At 40.8% G+C, this 25,557-nt stretch overlaps 1 long non-coding RNA gene across 2 annotated transcripts; it reads left to right on the top strand.

Moving 5' to 3' along the window:
* Nucleotides 1–1,041: 1,041 nt before the first annotated feature.
* Nucleotides 1,042–7,551, top strand: LOC145436079 (uncharacterized). 2 transcript variants are annotated; one of them, XR_013914166.1, is made up of 4 exons: nucleotides 1,042–1,101; nucleotides 1,354–1,448; nucleotides 1,782–1,878; nucleotides 7,258–7,551. It is a non-coding gene; the product is annotated as an uncharacterized LOC145436079 (long non-coding RNA). The 2 variants fall into 2 exon arrangements; XR_013914165.1 differs by lacking the exon at nucleotides 1,042–1,101 and having other exon boundaries at nucleotides 1,174–1,448.
* The last annotated feature ends 18,006 nt before the right edge of the window (nucleotides 7,552–25,557 follow it).

Below are 25,557 nucleotides of genomic sequence, written 5' to 3'. Positions count from 1 at the left end.
AAGAGAAGTATATTCTTGTGTACACAATAGCGGAGAGAATATTTAAAATGTAGTAAGCAGGCCGATGGGTATTCATTGAGTTGTATAAGCATAAAAAACATTCCCGCGCGCTCCTAAACCCTGCCTAACCCTACCACCTAATCCTAAGACGCGCGCGGGAATGTTTTTTATGCTTATACAACTCAATGAATACCCATCGGCCTGCTTACTACATTTTAAATATTCTCTCCGCTATTGTGTACACAAGAATATACTTCTCTTAATAACCAATTTCTCGTGAATTCCGAAACACATTGACGTGTGTTAACTTCTGGTATTACGTGATAATATCATTTTCATGTCTGATAATGCCACTTGTCAAGGTGATATAAACGTAAGCCCAAACTACTTTGACATACACAGTCCTAAAAGTAGGTAGTTCCACCTGAAAAACCTCTTGAGTAGAGGGTAAGTTATCTACGGAAATAACCATCTATATTAGTTACTTTTAGATCCCTAATTGTACTTTTGCGCAATATTTGAGTTTTAGGAAGTACCCTTCAAAGTGAGCCTACATATTGGATATTATCCAAAACCACATAAATTTCGCTTCGAACGAGGTATCCTTTAAAATAAGGTAGAAGTAGTCATTTCCGAGTAAGTAAAACGTTAGTACTCTAGGTTCATTTCTGTTCAATACTCTAGCTATCATGAAGTTGATGTACTCCAATATCATAAGGACTTGAGAGTATTTGGTGCATGTAGGCAAAAAAAAACCTACTTGGGTATTCTCACAAAGTGCGAGTACTATACTTAACAATTCTGAAAGTTAGCGCAGTGGTATGTTCCATTGTCATAATGTCCTACACCTATGAACCGATCTTCAAGTTGCGCATTCAATGTTAAGCTCGGTAATTCCGTTATTAAAGTTGAGTATGCATAGGTACGTGCTACGCCCCCGCAAAAGTCGGCATGGAACTGGATTAGTTTTAAAGTTGTTCAATCATGAAATGCGTAACAAAATTTGACATGGTGCATTATCATAAGCATACTCGTTGACATACGCAAGCCCAGGACGACTTACAAGCGTATAATGATGGAGCAGATGGCACAGTCCTAAGGGTGCGTTATATCATTTCTCAATTATATTGAAGAAATCACCAGAGTTTCATGGCTGAAGCTTATCATTTCGAATGCTGAATAATCATATATTACATCTATAGTAATACCTAGATCACGCTACGTCATAATTTGTGCTATTACAATATTAAGATTTAATTAAGTAGAGCTTCGCTATATTATTTACGACCTATTTTTTTAAATTTAGCATGCTAATGCGTTGAGTTTGAAGCTATATCGTCTCATTTCATGTAGCGAAGAAAATGATCACGGCATATATTCGCGGACACATTCAAGCCCGGGACGAGTTACAAGCGTATGATGATGGAGCAAATTGCACAGCCCTAAAGGTGCGTTATATCATTTCTCAACTATTATGAAAAAATCGCCAGCGTACCGAGATTTCTCCTATATCGTACCATTTAAATAGCTATAACGTAATAATCAGTCCTGTGCGCGGCTATAATGTTAACCGGCAATATAGCCGAAGTCGCATAAATTCGAATGTATATGCAAGTTCTCTGTTTAGGGTAGACTATCTAGCCCCGCTTATTACTCGAATCTCGCTGTGGTTACAATATTATGAATTAATTAGGTAGAGCTATACTGTATATTATTTATCATCTATACTTAAATTCGCTATGCTAATGCGTTGAGTTTGAAGCTAAATCGTTCCATTTCAGGTAGCGAAGAAAATGATTACTGCATACTCGTTGACACACGAATGCTCGGGGCGACTTACAAGCGTATAATGATGGAACAGATTGCACAGCCCTAAAGGTGCGTTATGTCATTTCTCAAATATATTGAAAAAATCGTCATTCTGGGTAACCCTAAAAATTCCCTTACGTAGCTGTAGAAATTTGACACCGACTCTGTACATTCAATGTGAGGGTAGCTGACTTGGAGACAGAAAAACACACATATTTGACCGTAACATGGTCTTAGTATGAACCGACATGCATTCGAATTGTGGAAAAATGTGTCGCACACTATTTCACCGAGATTACAACCCTTTCACGGATATTCGTTGGTGCTATCGATACGGTGAACAGCACGTTATGTATAGTAAAGAGTCGGAAGCTAGTGATGATGATGACGTAACAATTATTGATGAGGCAGTGGCGCAATCTGTGGGTGGTAACACGAATGGACATGATATTCTTCGATATGATCAACTGAAACCTCGGATGTGACGGGTTAGAGTCTTGTCGTGATGGTCCGTTTCGAAATGCAAGCGGATGAACTAGACCAAAAGTTTCGAAGATGCTAATAATAATTTCGCGTAGGCTATGCATACAAATGAGGAAAGTTACATCAACGCGTGTTAACTATCGAGTTATCGAATGATTTTTTCCTTACATCAAAACAACTAGAATGTGTAACTACATTAAAAACGTGTCTAAATGAGCTCCAGGGCATTGTGATTATGCGGCATACCAAATTTCATCACACATTGCATGATGGAACAACTTTAAAACTAACGCAGTTCTATAGCAACTTTTGCCTAAATCTGTCACTTTTTACGTGGAGGGAGTACATAGCGAAGTACTTGTACATTTTGGAGCACTCAATTATAGGTTTGGCCTGCTTGCGCTATACTTAATGAATCACTCCTGTGTCACGCACTTTAGTATTAGGTCCATATACGCAATAAGCTACTTTAGTATTCTGATGGTTTGGGATAAAATGTAATTTTTCGTGCTTTTTTATTTTTTAATAAAATCAGTATTCATTTTACAGAAACGTCGTGTAAAGGTAAAGTACTTGTACATTTCGGAGTACTCAAGTATAAGTTCTGGTTAGCTAAATTTCGATGTCATAGAAATACCACAAACTGTGCTACTTGCACTTCTTCAGAGTACTCAATTAGGTTTTTAGCTATATGCAACAAATACTTTCGGGTGTTTTTGATATTGGACTGCTCCAACTCCATGATAATTATAGTATTAAGCAGAAATGAACCTACAATACGAACGTTTTACTTACTCGGAAATGACTACTTTTACGTTAATTTATAAAACTCAAGTAAAGCTCCAAGTATAAGTTTTTAAAGCATTACCTTGACAAAATTTTCAGAATAGCAAGTTTTGCGTAAAGTCTGTCTTGCATTTAGTGCCGGCTCTGAAAGCAAGCAAAGTTTGTGGTATTTGCGCAACTTCGAAATTTGTACACTTCGCGCTTATCTTATGTCGAAAACATAAGTTAGGTAAAGTATTTCGAATCATGAGTATGAATAAGTTTTAAAAGCCCGAATATGCCGCATCCAAACTCCGTAAATATTTTCGATTAGTTTTTTCGATTCTATCTACGAGTAATAAGCGGGACCAGGCAGGCTACCCTTAATACGAATTTGCATTTTGCTGGCACAATCTATGCTATAGTTGAGCGACTTTGATACGATCAGGCGTAGCGAATTTTAGAATAGCTCATAAATTATATATACATAATTTTTACTTTTTTCATTAAAATTAGTATTCATTTTACAAAAACGACGTGTGAAGGTAAAGTACTTGTACATTTCGGAGTACTCAAGTATAGGTTTTGTCAGCTTATTATATGCTCAGTATATTATATGTCAAGAATTGTGGTGAGGCGTTTATTGATGATTTAATTACCCGTTTTCTCGTCATGCAAAAAATTATGCATGTATTAGTATGAAGCTCAGATGCAGCAAAGTGTGTGAGACTGCCTGTAAAAATTGCGCGAAGCAGCGACTCTAATTTCCCGGCTTATAGCAAACAACGACGCTGAAATTCTACTTCAGACGCAGCAAAGTGTGTGAGCCTGTAAAAATTGCGTGTTTATGAGGTGGCGAATAGTTCGAAGGTTGTTGGGATGCAAGGACGTCACATAGAATTGTGGAGTTTTCTGTAAACTATAATCCAGTGATCTATTTTCAATCACTATATTTTTTCATTAATCAAAACTAAGTACTGTTAGTAAGCAAACCCTAGGAAAGTATCCTCTGATAAAAGCAAGAGTAATTTGTTATCCGTGAAATAAATAGATGGTGGGCAATATGAGCGGTGCTGCGATGACTGACAAATACTTTGAATTAATGTATAGAAGTGGCGATTTCGAACTACCAATTACCCGTTTTCTCGTCATGCAAAAAATTATGCATGTATTAGTATGAAGCTCAGATGCAGCAAAGTGTGTGAGACTGCCTGTAAAAATTGCGCGAAGCAGCGACTCTAATTTCCCGGCTTATAGCAAACAACGACGCTGAAATTCTACTTCAGACGCAGCAAAGTGTGTGAGCCTGTAAAAATTGCGTGTTTATGAGGTGGCGAATAGTTCGAAGGTTGTTGGGATGCAAGGACGTCACATAGAATTGTGGAGTTTTCTGTAAACTATAATCCAGTGATCTATTTTCAATCACTATATTTTTTCATTAATCAAAACTAAGTACTGTTAGTAAGCAAACCCTAGGAAAGTATCCTCTGATAAAAGCAAGAGTAATTTGTTATCCGTGAAATAAATAGATGGTGCGCAATATGAGCGGTGCTGCGATGACTGACAAATACTTTGAATTAATGTATAGAAGTGGCGATTTCGAACTACGTAAAAAGTTAGTCCAGCTCACGCATTCACAATCTATCTCCAATATGCTGTAATATAGACAGGTCCAGACTTGTCTATTAACTTCCGTAGACCGACTTTTATAACACATTTTACACAATTAAATACACATGTTCAGTTTATTTGAGGTAATAACGGGCAAGCACATTAACTATTCGTCCAGAACAAGGTGTAGAGCTTCTTTCAGATCTTGGCATACTTTCTTGATATCAGAATCCTTTTTTTTTTGATTTGCGATGTAAAAGCAATACCAGCTTCGCATACATGAGCATATGATTGCGTATAAACCGATATTGAAGTCTTCTGAGAGCATCTTCATTATTCTCCAGTCTACACAATATTATTTTCCTCTTAGTACGTTATGTCTCTCAATCCATTCGAAGGTATCTGATACAGACAACTGTAAACTAATTCTTTAAGTTTGTTCATCGTAGCGTAACGACCATTTTTACGAATCCATAACTGTATCATTTGATATCGTTGCTCAGTTAAGTTATAGCAATCCATGTATTGGCATTCGGCAATTTCATTGTCAGATAGCTCAAGTTTTTCTCGTGCAAACCTATACCAGTTCATCGGGTTAATCCGATCCATTATGACGTATATATCACTAGCAGTAATCTTGGAGATATTCGATCTATAGTGCGCAGCGAATAATCATGAAAAATGTGTCGCACACTATTTCACCGAGATTACAACCCTTTCACGGATATTCGTTGGTGCTATCGATACGGTGAACAGCACGTTATGTATAGCGATATCTTCACAGTCAAATACGCGAACCATGCACAAGCATATACCCCGACTTTCGTTGAATATTCACGACACCAACAAATCTGTATATCTCCTTTCCCTCGACATCAATGATAGAATCCTCATCCCAATGCGCAGTACGAATGGTGGGTTCATCGGGTGTAAAATCCAAATCAAATGACACCAAGGTCTGCTTTCTCATTTTCAATATTTCCAGCACCGCATCTTGTCTGTGTCTTAGCACTACCGTGTGAGGATGGCGAAATCTGTGGGTGGTAACACGAATGGACATGATATTCTTCGATATGATCAACTGAAACCTCGGATGTGGTGGGTTAGAGTCTTGTCGTGATGGTCCGTTTCGAAATGCAAGCGGATGAACTAGACCAAAAGTTTCGAAGATGCTAATAATAATTTCGCGTAGGCTATGCATACAAATGAGGAAAGTTACATCAACGCGTGTTAACTATCGAGTTATCGAATGATTTTTTCCTTACATCGAAACAACTAGAATGTGTAACTACATTAAAAAAAAAACGTATCTAAATGAGCTCCAGGGCATTGTGATTATGCAGCATACCAAATTTCATCACACATTGCATGATGGAACAACTTTAAAACTAACGCAGTTCTATAGCAACTTTTGCCTAAATCTATCACTTTTTACGTGGAGGGAGTACATAGCAAAGTACTTGTACATTTTGGAGCACTCAATTATAGGTTTGGCCTGCTTGTGCTATACTTAATGAATCACTCCTGTGTCATAAATACTTGAGTTGTTGGTGCGTGTAGACAAAAAACCTACTTGAGAACATAAATTTCATTTTTTCAGTAAAATTAGTATTCATCTTACAAAAACGTCGTGAAAAGGTAAAGTAGTTGTACATTTCGGAGTACTCAAGTATAGGTTTTGTCATCTTATTATATGCTCAGTATATTATATGTCAAGAATTGTGGAGCATTTATGTGGGTCTCCAGGGTGCTCTTCATTGAGTGTCCGTGTTGAGCGATAAGTTTAATTCGCAAAATTAGTGTGTTCAAATCAGGCCTGTCGCCAACATAGTGATGTCGCATAAGCCCTAAATACACATAATAGAATATCAAGGAAAGGTATCATCTAACGTATAATGAATGTTATTTATTTCTCGGAAGCAAGTTATTATCAAAACATAGTGGTCAAAATTATCGCAGAGCAATACCGATTTTGCGTAAATTCCGTTATGCGTCCGACTTATGTTACTAGGGATTTTGTAGTTAGTTAGGAAATTAGGAGTCCTATCTTCCCAATCGGTATGGAACAACATCAAAATCATCACAAAGCAATATCGAATTTTGCCTGCATTCTGTTATGTGTTTTACTACGGTAGTATGCGCATCTGCATACAGGTGTCCAGACGTGGACTTTCTACTATATTCGCTCCGAACATTATAGCAGCACCCGACGCAGCTTACATTATTACGTTATAGGACGCCGGCGGCGTTTCACTGTCGGTTTAATCACCCTTATTCTAGTGACATGAAAAGGACTGAATCGTATGAAATGTGGTCACTACAAGAATCGAGCGAAAGCGCTGTTTCACGTCGTCTTGCATCGGTCACGATTAGTTTTACTTTTCAACTAACTTGTTGTCTGTCGTTATATTCATTAGACTCGCTTTCATGCGGCTAATTTGTCCTTATCATTATAACGTCGGTGATCGCGTACCTGCGGCGAAGGTGTTCGTTTAATTATAGCAACGAGAACCGGACCCCTGCGGCTAGCCGTTGGCATTTTAGTGCTGAGTTAAATACCCTTATACTCGACATGCAAACATTATACAGGTAGCGGTTATACTGCGAGCTGATGAATTCGTCATCTATTCGCCCAGCGTAGTTGTTCCTAATCCCGACCTTCCGCTCGTATCGTATATACTACAAGCCAGTGATCGCTACATCAAACAAACGGTCAGATCGAACGCAGGAACTCGGATCGCAGTGTCGGACGGCAGCAAAGCGGTGTACCTCGAAACATCAACCGATCTGGAGGATTTCAGCTAGTGAATCGACGCAATAACGATCAACGATATCATTGATATGCTCTTTTTACGAAATAAAATGAACTCGTACACTATACAATGCTATTTCAAGGAGACTGAGTAAAGTGTTAGAAGATATGAAAAGCGCTGAATTCAAACGTATAATGAATGATATTTATTTCTCGGAAGCAAGTTATTCAATACATATTGCAAAATACACATGGGAAATCGGTATTGAAATTCACAAAACATTAGAATATCTAGGCGTGGCAATGGGCGTCATATAGGCGTGGTGATTAGGGTTGGGCATGAAAAGGGGCGTGGCAATTATGATGACGTGGCGCTCTCTGATTGGCGGGCAATAAAATTGCTTTATCCTACTACTCTGCTGCCATATTAAAAATAATTCATTTTCATGTGTGAGGCTCGGGTCGCGAGATGCCGCAAAACTCAGATTTTGGTCATACTCTAAAAAAATGCTTTAAGGTTATTGAATTGTTATTATTGTATTCTTTATTCACAGTAAGAAACTGGTCACTACACACATATTCCGGGGAGCAACCTGCACCCAAAGGAAAATGGCAAGATTGGAGTAAATTTTTTAAAATTTCAGTAATGCAGTCAAATTGTTATTCCTATGCAATACATGGAGTCTAAGTCAGATTACAGAATTGCAGTAGATGAAGAATTGGCAAGGGTTACAGAGCAGAGGTAGAGATGATTGAAAATGAAGAATCGAAATTACAGAAATGATGCTGTGATTCACTAGTATAATTTTAGTCCAGTGGTGCATTCAACGCCTTCCGAAGAATATGCACAGTGCCCAATAACGTGATCTTTTGGATCATGTCGAATCGAACGTTACCCGGAATCTGTCGGATATGTCTCATGAGTTTTTTGCTTACGACCCCTGTAGCGCCAATGACTATCGGTACAATGTTTATTTTGCATAGCCACATTTTCTCACATTCCATTTTGAGGTCTGTGTATTTGGAGTGCTTTTCTGATTCTTTTTGTTGTATATTGTGATCAGCTGGGACAGCCAGTTCAATGAACAAGCATTCTCTTCTCTTTTTTAGTTTGATGATCATATCTGGGCGGTTGCTTCTGATTTCGCGGTCAGTTATAACTGGTAGCTTACATCCCACAGAATTTTTTCCTGGTCGTTTTCTGTCACTGGTGCTGGGCTGTAATCGTACCAATTTTTTGTTGAAGTGGTGATGGTAAAATGTTTGCATAATTCAAGATGAATGTAGTGACCAATCCTATTGTGTCTCCATGTGTATTCCGTAGCTGCAAGTGCACCACAGCCGGAAATGAGATGTGCCACAGTTTCATTTTGGTTGTGGCACATTCTGCATTTGCCGTCCGTGTTTTGCTTCAGAATTCCTTTGCGATAGTATTTTGTAGGAAGCGATTGGTCTTGTGCTGCGAAAATGAATCCTTCGCTTGCCGGTTTCAGACCAGAGCTGGATAGCCAGGTCCATGGAAGCTCGTCTACATGGGGCTGTGAAGTTAACTTCTTGTGCTGTCCATGAAGAGGCATTGACTCTAATATAGTTTCTCTCATTTTTAGCGTTGCATTTTTGTATCGAACTCGTGCCGCATTTGCTATTGTTGTGGGTTTGGCAACAGTGTTTTCAGCAATGTACAGGTTAGCTGTTTCCATGTTGACCTATCTGACGTACCTGTCGTGACGATAGCTCAGAGATTTTGTTTTGCGCTGTTTGTCTTCCTGTGCAATGAGTTTGCAGTAAATGTTATCGCTGTTGTTGATGTACTGTGACAAGCCAATGATTTCTGTTTTGAAAGTTTGTTCAATTTCTTGTCGTCCTCGACCAGTCGACCACCTTTTTATTCTGGGGATGTACAGTCTTTGTGTATCAGATTTTGGGTGATGCATTTGGTGCATTGTCATCAGTTTTCTCGTCTTTGTGTCCAATTTTTTAATTTCATCTTTGCGCCAGTTCACCACACCAAAGCTATATCTGAAGACTGGCACTGCAAGACTGTTTATGGCATTGATTTTGTTTTTGGAATTGAGTTCAGTTTTGAGAATTGATTTGAGCCTGCTAATGTATTCTTTTTTAGACTTGATTTCATTGCAGCATGTTTAATGTTGTCGCTTTCACAGATCCCTAGATATTTATAGTGATCTTCAGCATTCAATTCTGTTATGGTTTCGTCCACTTTGAAGTTCATGTCGCCAGTGCTGGTGGCCCTTCCACGTCGTACTATTATTATTATTGCTATTATTGATGGAAAGGTGAGTGACGCTTTTCGCCTGTGAGGCCAGGTACGTCACGGACTACCATGTGCGAGCGATGTACCAAATGTGGGCAAGAACCGATTCACAAGTAAGTACCACAAGACAGAACAAACTCTGCAACATGGGACAACATTTCGGGGACGATCAGTATATTTTCGACTGTTGCAGGGATTTTGAGCTCGCGCGCCTTGTCGAATAGAAGGTTTCGATAAAAATCATATCGATTGCAGTGCAGCAAAAATTGCTCGACTGTTTCAGGTACTGTACAATGGTCGCATAGGTCAGTGTCGCTTTTATATAAATGCACTTTCAGGCGGCAATGGCCTGAACGAAGCCGAAATATTAATCGTTCGTAAAGCCTATGTCGATGCATCGATGGAACGTGGCCATCAGTCAATGATCCATGGAAATTTCGATATTGACCTCCTCGCTCATTTCGTTGATATTCGGCGTTCCGGGTCGCTCTACCTACAGTATTGACGTACTTTGGCTTTCGCCTCAGTGTGGCTAATTTCGTCTGGAAGTGTATGAGAAGGGGTATTTTCGATCTTGGTCCTGGCAGCTTGCCAAGCCAATTTGTCGGCGAACTCATTACCACCGATATCAGCATGCCCCGGAACCCAGGCCAGGACAACGATGGCGCCTTTCTGAATCGCTTGATTCAGCAAGCGACCACATTTAAATATAACATTCTGCGTTTGCTGTGCTTGCAAGTTCGACATAGTGGATAGTACGCTCAGGCTGTCTGAGATAATCAGATATCATTGACGGTATGAGAGAATCAGATATCTTTGACGGTATGAACCATTCTGGCAGATCCATTTTAGAGCGTGGAGAATGACTTGTGCTTCTATGGAGAATATTGACTTTAGGTTGGAACACGGTTGGGAAAAGTTTATCATCAGCGACGGGATGGTAAACGCAAAACCGGCTCCATCTGCTGATTTAGAGCCATCAGTGTATATTTCAGTGGCATCGTTATATCGTTTGAATATGAAGTCCAGGACTATGGGTTTATGTGACAGAGGTGCGATATATTTTTTAATGATTTTTGCAAGGTCTAAATCAGGGGTGTCAAACTCAACTGACGTCGCGAGCCGGATTCAACACTTCAGATCGCTCGCGGGCCGCACATAAATTGCCCATTCCCAAAATACCTGAAAATCCATGCCCATAGTTTTCATTTGAATACTTCATCAACCAGCGTATATACACAATATAGTGGTGTACATTATGCTACGGATCATAGGGGTTCTATTGTAGCTGCACCTTTTATTCGCAAAGAGTGCAATTGGCGATAATACGATGATTGGGTGGATGAGTAAAGTTATAAGCCTATAAATCAGTGGCTCTAACGATGGTGTTGGCATATTGTATGATCTTTTCGTTTTAGTGATATATTAGCATCAACCCTGCGAATGCGTTGTAAGAAATGGAAACACGGACGTTGGAATTTGCTTCATAGTATTATATCGCGAATTGAGTTTCTCTAGAGCAGCGGTTGTCAACCTGGGGGGCGGGGCGTCAGAGCATCTGAAGGGGGTGTGAAGAAGCGGTCAACTGAAAAAAAAATTCGCGCTGGCGCGATTTACCTCCAATTCTTTCGTGTTTCTCTATATATAGACCGAATTTCATATTTTTGAGTTTTCTCATCGACAGACATAACCTTCCATGCCATCAAACAATCTGTTTGGGATGCTAGCATCCTGGTTGAATTTTGTGATATGACGACAAGCGGGGTGCGAAATTTTTCACTATCATAAAGGGGGGCGTGTCTAAAAAAAGTTTGAGAACCACTGCTCCAGAGGCTGGAGACCTCTAATATATTTTCCATGTAACCTGCATATCAGGGTTCTCGGCGTTTTCCCTGAATAACTAGTCTTTGGTCAGTGAAATGAGTTCGCACTTTCTTGCGTTCTCGGAATTGGGTGTCAATGACAGAGACTTGGTACTATTGGTGACTAGAAACCACAACACCGTAGTCTGGTGGTTATAATGTTGCCTATAAACATGCTCGACATGTGCTATCTTGAGGAGTAATTATTGGATAATATTCTTACTAAAAATCTCAACATCTTTTAAAAATGTTTTGGATCTGACAAGCATTTATTAATCTACTCAGAATTGCTTCGCGGGCTTGATGAAATCACCTGGCGGGTCGGATGCAGCCCGCGGGCCGTATGTTTAACACCCCCGGTTTAAATCAATGTTAGGTGATTGAATCAGTCATGGAGGCAAATCTGGAAGAGTTTTTCTTTCCAGGACAAGGTTATTCAGACATTGTTGGTGATGCTGAATGTAGTGAATTTTGGGATCATGAGGCTACATATCTCCTGTCAAGAGTCTTCAAGCACTCCTGCTAAGCTGTTTGTGGCGTAGATGGAGAGGAAGCAGGGTTGCAACCAAGTCACATTGTTCCGAGTCACGAGTCAATCTTACTTTTGTGGTTTTGACTCGAGTCAAGTCGAGTCATTTTCAATTCATCAACGAGTCGAGTCCTAGTCAAAGTCACCGTTTAAAGGCTCAAGTCCGAGTCATAGTGTTATGACTCGAGTCGAGTCCAAGTCACAGTATTGAAGTCATGTTCAACTCATGTTTTCAATCCTGAATTAGCTTATAGCTTATAGAGAATCAACGAATTCATTCTACATGCTATCTGATATAGAGCCAACGAGTTCACGTCTAGATACCAGCAGATAGAGAATCAACAGATACATGTTTATGTAGACGTACAGTTTTTCTTTCACATTATCAGGTGGTTGACTAAAAAAAGTCAGCTTTCCTGCTCAGCTCCCGAAATAGCCGCCGGAGCGTTACTAATATGAGAGGAAATTTTGGATTAACTACAAATAGAGATTTTCGGATTTTACCGGCCGCCTCATGATATTGTTATATTGTGTAAAAATATGATTCATAGCAAATGTGGCTCAATTCCAACTAGAAAAAGCGAATTTATTAGAGTGGAATATTTTGGATATGAAAAAATAGTCGGCTTACTACTAGGATGCAATTATATTATATGAAATAATTTCTCACCAAAAATACTCCCTTTATTTTCAAATATAAAATTTTCTCCTCTCATATGATTGATTCTACTTTTTAAAATTAAGCCAGATTCAGTATTCCTTTTATGCAACATAACAATTTTACCAAGTAGCCACCCAGTAAAATAAATAAGAAGTTATTTTTGAACAACCCTATTGTACAAACATCACACAACATTAGCCATTCATTATTACTCACGTGCACAATGCACATGCACATACCTAACAAAACGTCAAATGGATGGAGTGTATTGTGTGTTTACACTGACAGCTGATCAAATCAATGATGAGTTACAATTCAAAAATGGAAAGGAGATCCTCATATATATGTTATAGCGACATGGCCTTAGAATAAATCCACATCCACTGAAACACGTTCCACTGGTGCACTAGATCCAGGAATTGACAAGCATTTTAGAACCACATTGAAGAGCATTGGATACTCATTATTTCTGGTCGCCCAATAATACAAAGAATCATCGCCTTCAAATCTACACATGAGCTTATCAGTCTCTTCCAAGTACTTGACCATCAGAGTCATTTCATTGCCTCTAATTGAACTTTGCTTCGATTGTTTGCTTGTATAATTGAAAAGTCTCGAGTACTTTGATTGCGGAGGTTCTATTACCTCTTCATCACAGGATGATTTTGTACAAAGCATTGCTACTATATGTGCCATTGTCTCTTGTTTTTACGGCGGCATATCTGATATCAGACGAGTGCAACGAAAGCAGTGGCGACAAATAGCGATATCGGCAGAATTCGTCATATGCGTTGATCTAGCCAGTGCGATTCGCAAATTTCTTCATCTTCAAGTCATATAAAATATCCCGAGTCAATGACTTGGGTCGAGTCATGCGTATTGACTCGGGTACAAGTCGAGTCAATCCAAATATTGACTCGACTCGAGTCGAGTCGAGTCATTTTCCCTTTTCAAGAAAATGACTCGAGTCAAGTCGAGTCACCAAAAATTCGTGACTCGAGTCTGACTCGAGTCGGGTCATGACTCGAGTCATTACAACCCTGAGAGGAAGTTCGTCACATGATGCTGCCAGTGCACAAAGGGAGTGCTGCGCATTGCTCCACAGCAGAGGCGGAGAGCTTGATTTCGTATGGTACGTAACTTGTCCAGATACTTTTTTGGGCGAAGTAATATGCTGGTAACTCATAGTCAATCAGTGAGCGTATCAGCGCCCTGAAAAGCTGCAGCAATGGCTTTTTACTCGCTACCCATGCGGTACCAGCACGATTCTGATTAGATTTAGCCTGTTCGAGCACTTTATGGAAATCGTATCGATATGTTGCTTATAGTTGAGCAATTTGCCAAACGTGATACCCAAATATTTGTAGGTGTCAACAAATTTAAGTTCATGGTCACCAGTTTTCAAGATGAGTGGCGGAATTTTCCTTTTCTTCGTGAACAGCATAGCATGCCTACGGTCTTGGCCTTGCTGATGGCAAACCCCGATCTGGAACACCAGTCGCTTAGTACATCGGGTGATGATTGAATGGAAGACAAGAGAGGCTGGATAAGAAGACCGCTACCCCAAACAGCGCAGTCATCTGCGAACACCGCATGTTCACACCGATGACCTAACAAGCCCGTTAAATCATTGATCATGACCGCAAACGGCAAAGGGCTGGGAACGCTTCCCTGGGGTATGTAGTTCTGCAGTACGTAACTGCCGGAAAGAGTGTTTCCTACGGTCACCTGGAAAGTTATGTCAGAAAGGAAATTTGTAATCCATCGGTGCATGTGTCCGCGTATTCCAAGTTGGTATAGTTTATACAGAAATGCGTGGCGCTACACCATATCGTAGGCTCAACTTATGTCTAAGAAGACCACTACCACCGATCGCTGATGGTGGATATTTTTGTAAATCGTGTCGTGGAGACGCAGGATGTGGTCCAGGGTGCTTCGACCACACCGGAAGCCGGACTGTGAGGGATGTATCAGATTTTTCGACTCCAAATCCCATCTTAAGCAATTGGTGACCATTACCTCAATGACTTTACGAATGTGACTCGTGAGGGATATAGGGCGGTACGAGTCCGCCGAGGTAGGGTCTTTGCCCTTTTTGGCAATTGGGCAGACTATAGCATGTTTCCACGAGACTGGCAATTTCCCCGTCTCCCATGATGCATTGTATAGTTTTAAACGATCGGTGCGACCGGAGGATGATAGATTTTTTAACATCGCATACCCTATGGAGTCATCCCCGGGTGAAGTGGATATTCGGCTACGCAAAGCTTGATTTAGTTCGGCAAAAGTGAATGCGACGTTTATGTTCGAATTCCTGTGCCGATCTGGTTCGTTGTCAGCGATAAGATGAACCGTGTTTTCAAAGTTAGCCTTCGTTATGCGCAATCCTGCTGGGTAGTTGTCGGAGGTGCTCGTTTTAGCGAAGTGTGAAGCCAGCGTATTAGCTTTGGTTTAGTTATTTTGTGAGATAGATCCGTTCGACTTCAGCGTTGGTATGGAATTGAACGCATGCACTCCCGACATAGATCTCATAACGTGCCATACTTTCGACTTGTGCGTACGGGAGTCTAATGTACCAAAAAAATCCTCCAAACATTTGCGTTTAGCAGGAAGGATGCTATGTATTGATCTGTTATGAACTTTCAAATTAGACTGAGCCAAAGAGCCGAACACAGGGTGTCGTGACTTCCGTTACTCTTCTCATTTACTCGCGACACAGAAAATGGGAAATAGAAATAAAAGAAGAATACAAGTTGGAGCAATTTATCATAAGGTAGCGAGCCCCAATGTGCCTATACTCTGCTTGATCGTTTTGAGCTTATATTACAAGATATCAGGCAAAAGCCTCAACACAAACATGTGAGTTTTTCACCTATTTGGCGATCCGGAGCGTCATGGACCTTTGTGTCACATCTCAAAATGGATTTCTGTTAGCGAGCATTTTTTACTCGCAGAAAATACGATGTATTTGGACAGGAGTGCTGAACAGTTGTTGAGACCAGGCCATCCAAGCACTAGCAGACGTTTCTGTACAAAATCCAACAACTTTTAGCCGAGAATGGTTTTAGTGCACTATTTTTCAATTCAAAACGAGAGAACAGAGTTGTGTTTTTATGAGAAACTTGATGGCCTAAGCCAGGGGTCACCGACTCGGTGCCCGCGGGCTACCGGTAGCCCACGAGAACAAAATGAGTCGCCCGCGGTTGTAGTAACAAATATTCAGATGAGAGTTTTGAAAGTCGAATCGAAGAAGGGTTTCATATGAGCAGCCGTTGATGATGGGTCAGTCGACCCTAAGGAGCACAGGAGCACAGTTTTCGATGGGGTCATTACTCGTCTTCGAACACGCGGAGGCTTCCCCGGAAGCTAGTTAATATTCCCTAGTCTCGACGCGGAGATCGGCTGGCAATGCGACACCGCAACTGAGCGCGGAGACGCTGGTATCAATACCGGTCAACGATATTTTTCTGTTCTTGGTAAGGGGCGCAAACCCTGCCCAGTGCTCTGAATGTCCAAGTTAAGAAATCCCACTACATGCAAATAAACGGCGGGAGTAACTGGTAGCCCGCGGCATTAATCAGTACCCAGGAAGTAGCTCTTGGTTTCTAAAAGGTTTGTGACCCCTGGCTTAAGCTGTATAATAGTCAATTCGCTGCTAGTCCCGAACAAAATATTGTAAAGTATCTTCATCTCCTTTTTGTACAACAATTTTCGGTTGATTTGTTCAGCTTTTCCAAAAAAAGCTCAAAAAGGCTGAAAAGCATTGCGCTGACACATTAAATGTCTACCTTTTATTGCCGCGTGCTTCCGCCGCCGTGTCAGGAACGGGTACCCCGTGTGTCTCAGGAATCCATAGAATGCAGGTCAAACCACTTAAAAGAGATGCGGTACCCATCATCATGTTCGGAGCAACGACGCTAGTATTTGCTGAAACATAATATGACGGGGTCAATCCAAATTGAAAAAAGGAGCCTAATCAGTGGTCATGCGAAATTACGGTGTTTCTTTATGCTATCCATAAATATGTAGTTATAATACCTTCGGCTTCCTGCTCTATATAGTTCTGGAGCTACGGGTTTATAGTTGGCAGTTGTTTTAATATTTCAAATTATTAATTGATAATTATGTGTCAAGTATTACGAAATAGCTGTAAAGAGGTCCGGCACCATGCCTACAATGGAGCAACCCAATCATAAAATAAATAAATCTGCTTCACCCGGCTTACATCACTGAATACTTTGTTGACCTTACAACCAGTGGTGGCTTTTGGGGTGGGCGAGGTGGGCGGTCGCCCAAGGCCCCCCCTGGTCGAAGGGGCCCCCTATTCGGATTATGCGCTTTTTTCAAGGATAAAACGAATAAACATGGAAATCCGTGTACCAAACAAGAATATGATTCCGTACGGATGTGTCTCTCATCATCAAATCTCTGCATTTGTTAGAAAAGCCCCGTATCCCGATGATTATCGCGTCTGTGCATGCGGTAGAATTACTTAGTCTTGATGTAGTCTATCCTTAGACACATGCAATAATAGACATAGCCGAATCCAGCACCTGGCCAAACCTTACCGCGGGAAAGGGGGGTCTGGGGGGCGGACCCCCCCAGAAGTTACGGTTAGGTACTTATGGGGGGCCCCCCGGTAAGTCTCGCCCCCTCCCCCCCCCCCGTTCGTAAGGCCACCACCGCTTTCAACGATGTTACGGAGGTAGCCAGCATAGTCAGAAAACGCTTGAATTTCTCATACCAATGAATTACGAAGAACAAAGAACGAATCATGCCAGAGCAGTGGCTCCCAGCCTTTTTTTAGACACGCCCCCCTTTACGATAGTGAAAATTCTCGTGCCCTCCTTATCGTCATATCACAAAATCCAACCGGGATGCTAGCAGCGTCAACAGATTGTTTGGTAGCATGGAAGGTTATGACTGTTGATGAGAGAATTAAAAACTATGAAATTCGGTCTATATATAGAAAAACACGCGTGACTTGGAGGTGAATCGCGCAGATCGAGAAGATATTTTTTCAGTTGTCCGCTTCTTTGCGCCCCCTCCAGATGCTTTCACGCCCCACAAGGGGGTGCGCCCCCTGGTTGGGAACCACTGTGCCAGAGTTTATTCATGGCACATACCCTCACAATCTACGTTGGAATTATTCATCATTTTATGAATGCCTTGAAAACTGATCGGTACTGCGCGCCACTTTGTGCGTTTCGATACAAAGATTACGTGATGCTAGTTTCTTACCAAGATACATGACATACGGCGCTGCGAGTGACCCGACTCGACCTGCGCCTGAGCAAAAACCCATCGCCGAACTCCTTTGTAGGGTAGGCATAACTTCGGTGGACATCAGGTACCAAACGTGATACACTCCGGCAAGTGATCCTTTCCCAATCATAGCAAGGATCGTTTTCAACACGGAAAGGTCTGATAAAATATGTTTAAGTTGACAGTGGACAGTCAGATTCATATGTGCACGAAATGAGGTATCACGGTTCTTGCCCTTCGCGAGGTTAGAGAGGAAACGATTAATGGAGGAGGCTGATGAAACATAACAGCAATACATCCAATACTGTATGCCCAACATTATTAAGATATTGGAGTAAAGATGGTTCCCCAAGCAATTCCAATGTTTCTGCGTTCATGTTATTGTAGATGTAGATTCACTTCATTTGATGATTACTGATGATGAGTCATCCAAGCATAAACCGGAGTTATATGCGGGCATATTGGCCTCGTCACAGATGCTACGCAAGTATCGACGGAAACCTGACATTCCTATGCAGGCCGAAACTATGTAAATGTACATATCTAGTACACAAATTCAAGTATCTAAGAGCTATTCGTTTTAAAATTGTAATTTCCACGGACCTTTTGGTATAAAGGGGAGACAAAAGCTTGACAGGCCAGCAAATGACATGAGTAGAAATGCGGTTCTTGGTCTTCCTGCGTGCGTTAAAAGATAGAAAGTGATGACGAAAGCCGGGAAGTCCGCGATACCAGACAAAAATACGTTGAGGAAACGGTCGCTGCTGAAGTCCGTCGAAAACCAGGCTATTGCGTAATACACGGTTGATGTCACAAACCTGAGAAGGAATCAATCATACTTGGCCAATACCGCAGTAGTTCTGATTTCAGAATGTCACCTCCAAGTGTAATACCATTCCCTTTAGCTGACTATACTCATTAGGCTTACCATACGTCCTCTTTTAAGAGGATTTGTCCTCTTTTTTGACTTTTTTTGAAAGTGTCCTCGGAGGACGCCCTTTTGTCCTCTTTTTTGAGATTTTGTCCTCTTTTTGGAAAATTTAGGTCAGATTTAGAGCAAATTGCGAGTGATATGCCGCAAATTAGCACAGAAGTGACGGTCCGGCGGGTATTTCGGAGTGAAAAACTGTGCTTTTTTTTTTTTTTTTTTTTTTTAGTCATCCACCTGGCAATGTGGAGAGAAAAACGGTATATTTAGCTCTGAACGGAAAAGATGACTTTTTTTTTAGTCAACCGATCGCAAAGTGGGAAAAATTAACCGGTTTTTGAGAATTCTACTCCGGTTTTGCAAGTTGCAAATTTCTGAAAAAGTGTCCTCTTTTTAGATTTCCAAAATATGGTAAGCCTAATACTCGTATGACTATAAAATAGTTTCAAAATGTCATATGACGTAACCCCGATACATATAACTTGTCCTGATATCTTTGGACGAATCAAGACATTTGAATAAAGTATGTTTTCAATCCTAGACTGTGAATCGCATATGTCAGGGGTTCGCAACCTACGAGTCGCGACCTCAACTAGGTCGCTTGCCTATTCTCCGGGGTAGCAGAGGCAAAAAAGAAATACCAATTACTAATACAGCAATGGCAATTATATGGGTGCTATCGGGAGCTAATTCCTTAAACTTTATATTCATTTTTCAAAATAGAAAAAAAACGACCTCTGAGGAATGCAAACACGGCCAACACGACGAAGCGAAGCGTCGAAACGACATTTGAATGCTCCACTTACTATAAGGTCGGCGTCTAGCCTTCATTATCAAGATTAAAGTGTCGGGAGCATAAAGAAATCAATAAGACGGTATTTTTTTCATGAGAACTACCAATTAATAATGCAGTAATGAAAATTATATGGGTGCTATCGGGTGCTCATTCTTAATCTTTTAGTTCATTTTTCAACATTGAAAAAAAAAACGACCTCTGAGGAATGCGAACACGCCAAACACGACGAAGCGAAGGGTCGAACTGTCATTTGAAAGCGCTACCTAAGGTCGGCGTCTGGCCTTCATCATCAAGAATAAAGTGTTGGGAGCATATAGAGATCAATAAGATGGCATTTTTTCAACGAGAACTACAACCGACCAGTAGTACCATGTGTTAACAGTATAATATATAGCCTACATGTTACATATACGCTAGGCACGTCCTAATAACTTATAGATCGTTATGTACAGCTTCTTTGAGGTACAGAACTTCAATATACAATTGAATAGTATATTCATATTGAAATGAATCTGAATATTTTCGGCTGACACTCGTCAGGGGTAATCGTCAGCAACTAGTAGAGAATTCGAAAGAACAACGTATATCAACAATCGTAACACAAAATATGACGTCACCAGCACGAAATGTCGAATACGAGAGCGTTCAATGTACTATTTTTACATGATACACGAACTCTTTTTGTTGACACAGCCTTGGCTGGTGTATTTTGATACAAGTCGATTCCAAGGCACACAAATGAAAGTGTGAGCGACCCTTTCCGAGTATGCGAAATCTGTCGTCTCGATAATTTTTCGCACAAGCGGGATTATCCAACAAGTGTTTGCCAATTGCAGAATTTATGGCCTTTGATTGTTCCGCATCAATCTTGAGCGGATGAGTTAAGGGTGAGCTTTTCACCGAGCGTGTTCTAATGAATCTAGGGATATGCTGTTTTATGCGTTCCTGCAAGCGCTTTGACGTTCTTCCCACGTAGCCACAATCACAGTGACACTTGAATTCGTAAACTACATTGCTTTGCTGAAGTGCGGGTAGCACGTCTTTACGTGTTGCGGGGAGCAGTTGCGTTGTCGTGAAAATCACGTTGGTCTTCACTGTGTCGTAACACGCTCGGTGAAAAGCTCACCCTTAACTCACTGGCGCTCAAGATTGATGCGGAACAATCAAAGGCCATAAATTCTGCAATTGGCAAACACTTGTTGGATAATCCCGCTTGTGCGAAAAATTATCGAGACGACAGATTTCGCATACTCGGAAAGGGTCGCTCACACTTTCATTTGTGTGCCTTGGAGTCGACTTGTATCAAAATACACCAGCCAAGGCTGTGTCAACAAAAAGAGTTCGTGAATCATCTAAAAATAGTACATTGAACGCTCTCGCATTCGACATTTCGTGCTGGTGACGTCATATTTTGTGTTACGATTGTTGATATACGCTGTTCTTTCGAATTCTCTACTAGTTGTTGACGATTACCCCTGACGAGTGTCAGTCGAAAATATTCGGGTTCATTTCAATATGAATATACTATTCAATTGTAGATCGTTATGTGTATTTTGCATGACGCAGAATTTAACGTAGCAGGATTTGATATTTCGATTGGATATAGATAAGAAATCGTTGCAAGAGACGAAGGCCTATACGTTGCTACAGTCTTCACAGACGGAGGTTGACGAGTTCACAATTGCCGATTTGCTAATACATAGTCGCCAGCTTTCCCCATATGTCGTGGCTGGGTTTGGGCGAAGATGATGACCATTATTTTAGTAATCAATACCCCAAAGTGAGAGATGGGGTCGCGGAACATTTTCAAATCGAAATTTGGGGTTGCGACCGTAAAGAGGTCGGGAAACCCTGGTATAGGTGTACTCTTCTATGATTGATTGCACGTCGTAGGGCTGTCATTTCCGTTTGCGTTCAACTTGTTGGTCCTGTCGGTGTACGCTTGATCAATTGTACAGTACAATGCATATCGTCTCATCTGCTACTAACCATCCGTAAAGCAATGCACAAAACCGTTTGGCTATTCCGGCCTTGAAAAACACTCTCAGTGCTTCGATCGCCCCTGAGGATGTAGCGTTGTTCTTCGAGATGACTACGTGGTCGTTTTCCTGCAGTAAAGGTCATGCAGCGTCATAGGTGCGCGTTAGTGTTCACACAGAACCTTTCAAAAAGGTTCGCGCCAATATAGCTAAAATATCTTTGTGCTACGTGCTACCCTTTTACATGGTTATGTTTAACAAAATATTCAACCGGAGATTTTTTCACGTTCCCCGTGATTTACCTCCTGCTCATAATTATTGCTCTGACTATAGTCCGAACTCCATATTTGAGAAGTGTTTCAACAGCCTTAACACCTTTCATGCCACCAAACAATGCGCTGGGATTACCCACGTTAGGAACCACTGGTCTAGTCACTACAGAGAACAGACCTATCAAAGCTTTTCGAAAGTATGACAAATAGGATTACTTAACGATTTCTTTCTACAGTCACAATTAAATTATAACTACAGGGGCTGGTATTGTAATTTATTAAATTAACTTTCAATTCCAATTAAAATTGTCCAAACTCTGCCTGAAGTAACGATTACCTTTAAAGCATTATCGAATTGGATTGTACGTTTATTAACTTTAGCAATAACACGTAATTCCTTGATAGCCGAATCGCCTTTGCCTTTCTCAGCCAACCAACGCGAAGATTCTGGAAAGAACCTGCCGATGCCGAAAAACCAACAGTTACAAATTGGTCTGTAATTCTTCGACCCGCAATGCAAAATTACCAACAGCACGGTGCGTATATCAAGGTGGTAAGGACTGCCATCGCGCCAAGGAATGAGCGCCAATGTGGGAACATATACCCGAGAAGACCAAGAGTGCAATAGCCGAAGGAAAATCCGAATGCTGCAACGATTGAAATGAAATTGCGCCAACCTGGCGCACTGATTTCGGTCACTGAAATAAGGAAATGATGTAAAATACTAATCCTCATGACAGCCAAGGGTTCTCATCGCAGTGACAGACATCGCCATCCACCACAACTTAAACCATCGATGTTTACGTGTAGTGTACATGAATCGTTGGTGATAGCCTACTGAACAGCACGGGGTGCAGCCTGAGGCTCGCCGATAAGATTTGTGCAGTCCGCAGAATGGATTTTTATTGAGCTTCGTCTGGTGGGCACTGCATGGTTCTTATATCAAGAAACGCATGATGAAAAATTGTGATGTAGACACAATTGCCAGAATGAACCAACACGGTTTATCACCAGCTTTTGAACGTTATTTCTCCATTCGTGGCAAGCTACGTAGTAAGGACAGACACTTTCTACCCGAGAATGTACGAAAGTATCTTTCTTTGTACTACAAAATTGTTTAATTATTTCTACCATATTGCGTAATGTAACTACTGGAATTTTCACGAATTTAGCCATATTGCTTTTAGATACTTTATTGAAATCCACACTTTATACCAAAGGGGTCAATTGAATTGTTAGGCAAAAGATACTGGTATCGACCTAGGCCGATGCATTAGTCCATTTCTGGTTAAAGGATGTAATCATCCATGGAACTTTTAGACACACATTTGATGCAAACTGCAGGATATGACAGGAAACATAAACACTATACATTTACTGTCACCTATACGTCTAATGCCTAATTTAACAAATTCAGTGTAACTTAACTCCTATGCGTTCGAAGATTTCGATCAAAATCTTGAAGATAGCAGGCGTAATGATAAAGATTTAGAATTTGAAGATGACTCAGAAAGCAGAGTAATCCACCAACACAAGTTAACGATCTGGCATAGGCTTTGAAACTCGGAAATAAATATCCGTGATTTTCAAGATCCTATACGACATGAGAAAAGATTACATGGCAAGGTAGAGAAGCTATCTCACTATCGATCAGTAGAAACAGCCTTTTCATCGTAGGCCTATACTTTCGCCAGCTAGTTGTATTGACGTGATACTGCCATTGACATGATACTGATACCATGGGTTGGTGGAGGTATTTGAAATTCCTACTACAACTGAAGTCAATGGTAAATATACATTGTACATTGACAGCTCAAAAAGGATTCTAAAGTGTGGCATTCTCCAAAATTGCAACTTCTACGGTGCAGTAGCAATTGCATACTGAGTTAGTCTTCGTGACTGATTCTGAAACATTGAATTATTGCAATATCACAAGCACGATTGGGTCATATGTGTCGACTTTGAAATATTGTGTCTTTTTATGGTCAGACAACAAGAAAACACACATATGTAACCCACATACACCTGTACCACTGCTATACGTATGTGGGGGACAGCAGACATCTAAGAAAGCACTAGACGAGGAGGAACTGGCCACCGAGATCTGGCCATGAATCTGTTGCTAGCAATATTTTACATAAACCACCTGTCGAAAGAGAGATCATTATTTTCCAGTCCTGCATAAGGCTTGGCCTAAGGAAAATATCCGTTAAGGAATTGCTAACTGAAAACAAATGTTCCTTCTGTTGCCTCACTCTGACCTTTCCTGGTCTGTCGTACAGACAAATCTTGGCGGGTACATTTGTTGGTCCATAAATTCGGCAACTCATCAAAGATTAGCGTTTCAGTGGGCCAATCTCATATTATCATGAGATTGCTTACGAATAAATAGGCAGATTATTATATCGACATTGTTTACAAGCTATTAGAAGCTTGAACGCACTCGTTTGCAACAAAAGTAAGCATCAAAATACAAAACATTTTGCCGCCTGCTCTACAAGACGACGAGCCAAGCCTGACTTCGAAGGAAATCATTAAAATCATAGGAACACATGTATATGAAGAGTGGAACTCGAGATTTACAGGGTCCGAAACTGCAGAACATTTCAAAAAGTTTGTTCCCGATGTTTATTCAGCTGTTAGTCTCTTTGAAATGCCGAAGAAAAGCCAGTCAATTTTATTCCGCCTACAAACCGGGCATTGTGGATTAAGAGCACATCTCAACAGAATTGGTTTGTCGGATTCTCCAAATTGCGAGTGGTGTAATGAACTAGAAGACGTATCACACTACGTAATGTACTGTCGAAAGTACCGTCGCCAAAGGAAAGCGCTAATTAACAAATGCTCGCACCTCAAAGTACCAATGAAATTGGAAGTAGTACTACTGACAGACGTACGTCTCTTCAAGGATGTTATAGATTTCACTCTATCAACGAATGCACTCATCTAATGCATGAACACTGAACAGTTATCACGAAAATGGCGAACAAAACCATTGAGTTAAAATCGCCAATCAAATCATACTCAACAACAACAACAACAAAAAATTTTGGCATAGCCATCTCTATGCGATTTAAACAAATGGTTGTTTAAAACAGTGTTTTAAACAAGGTCCTTAAAAAAATTGTTTATTTTTCAAGTTGTATAATTATGCCATAATTGTGTAAATCAGTGATTCCCAACCGCGGCCCGGAGGGCCGCCTGCGGCCCCCAGCTAGCCTTTCTGCGGCCCCCACAGAAATATTGAGAAATCAATTTATGAAAAAAAAAAATATATTTATAAAATACTCTTGCTCTGCTTGGAGTCTGAAGTTTTCAATTAGGATTGCAGGAAAGTTGTGAGTAGACTGCTAAGATTATACGTAACTGCTGTTTCAATGCAATGTGCCCTAACTTTCCAGTTGAACGAGCAGTACCTAGAGATATGGGTATAGATATAGGTATTTACAGGACCGTAACTGCCGCACCCAAGTCCCGCAGTTGGGGGGAACGAGCTCGAAGGGGCCCCAAAATTATTTAGTGAATTAGCATGAGTTATAGAGTATTTTATGAAATTTTATGCAACTTTTT

This window comes from Botryllus schlosseri, chromosome 3, assembly GCF_051294905.1.
Source record: "Botryllus schlosseri isolate E-star chromosome 3, Bs_hap1, whole genome shotgun sequence".
NCBI lineage: Eukaryota > Metazoa > Chordata > Ascidiacea > Stolidobranchia > Styelidae > Botryllus > Botryllus schlosseri.
Note: the sequence above shows the minus strand (reverse complement) of the source record. Positions and strands in the feature narration are given on the sequence as shown.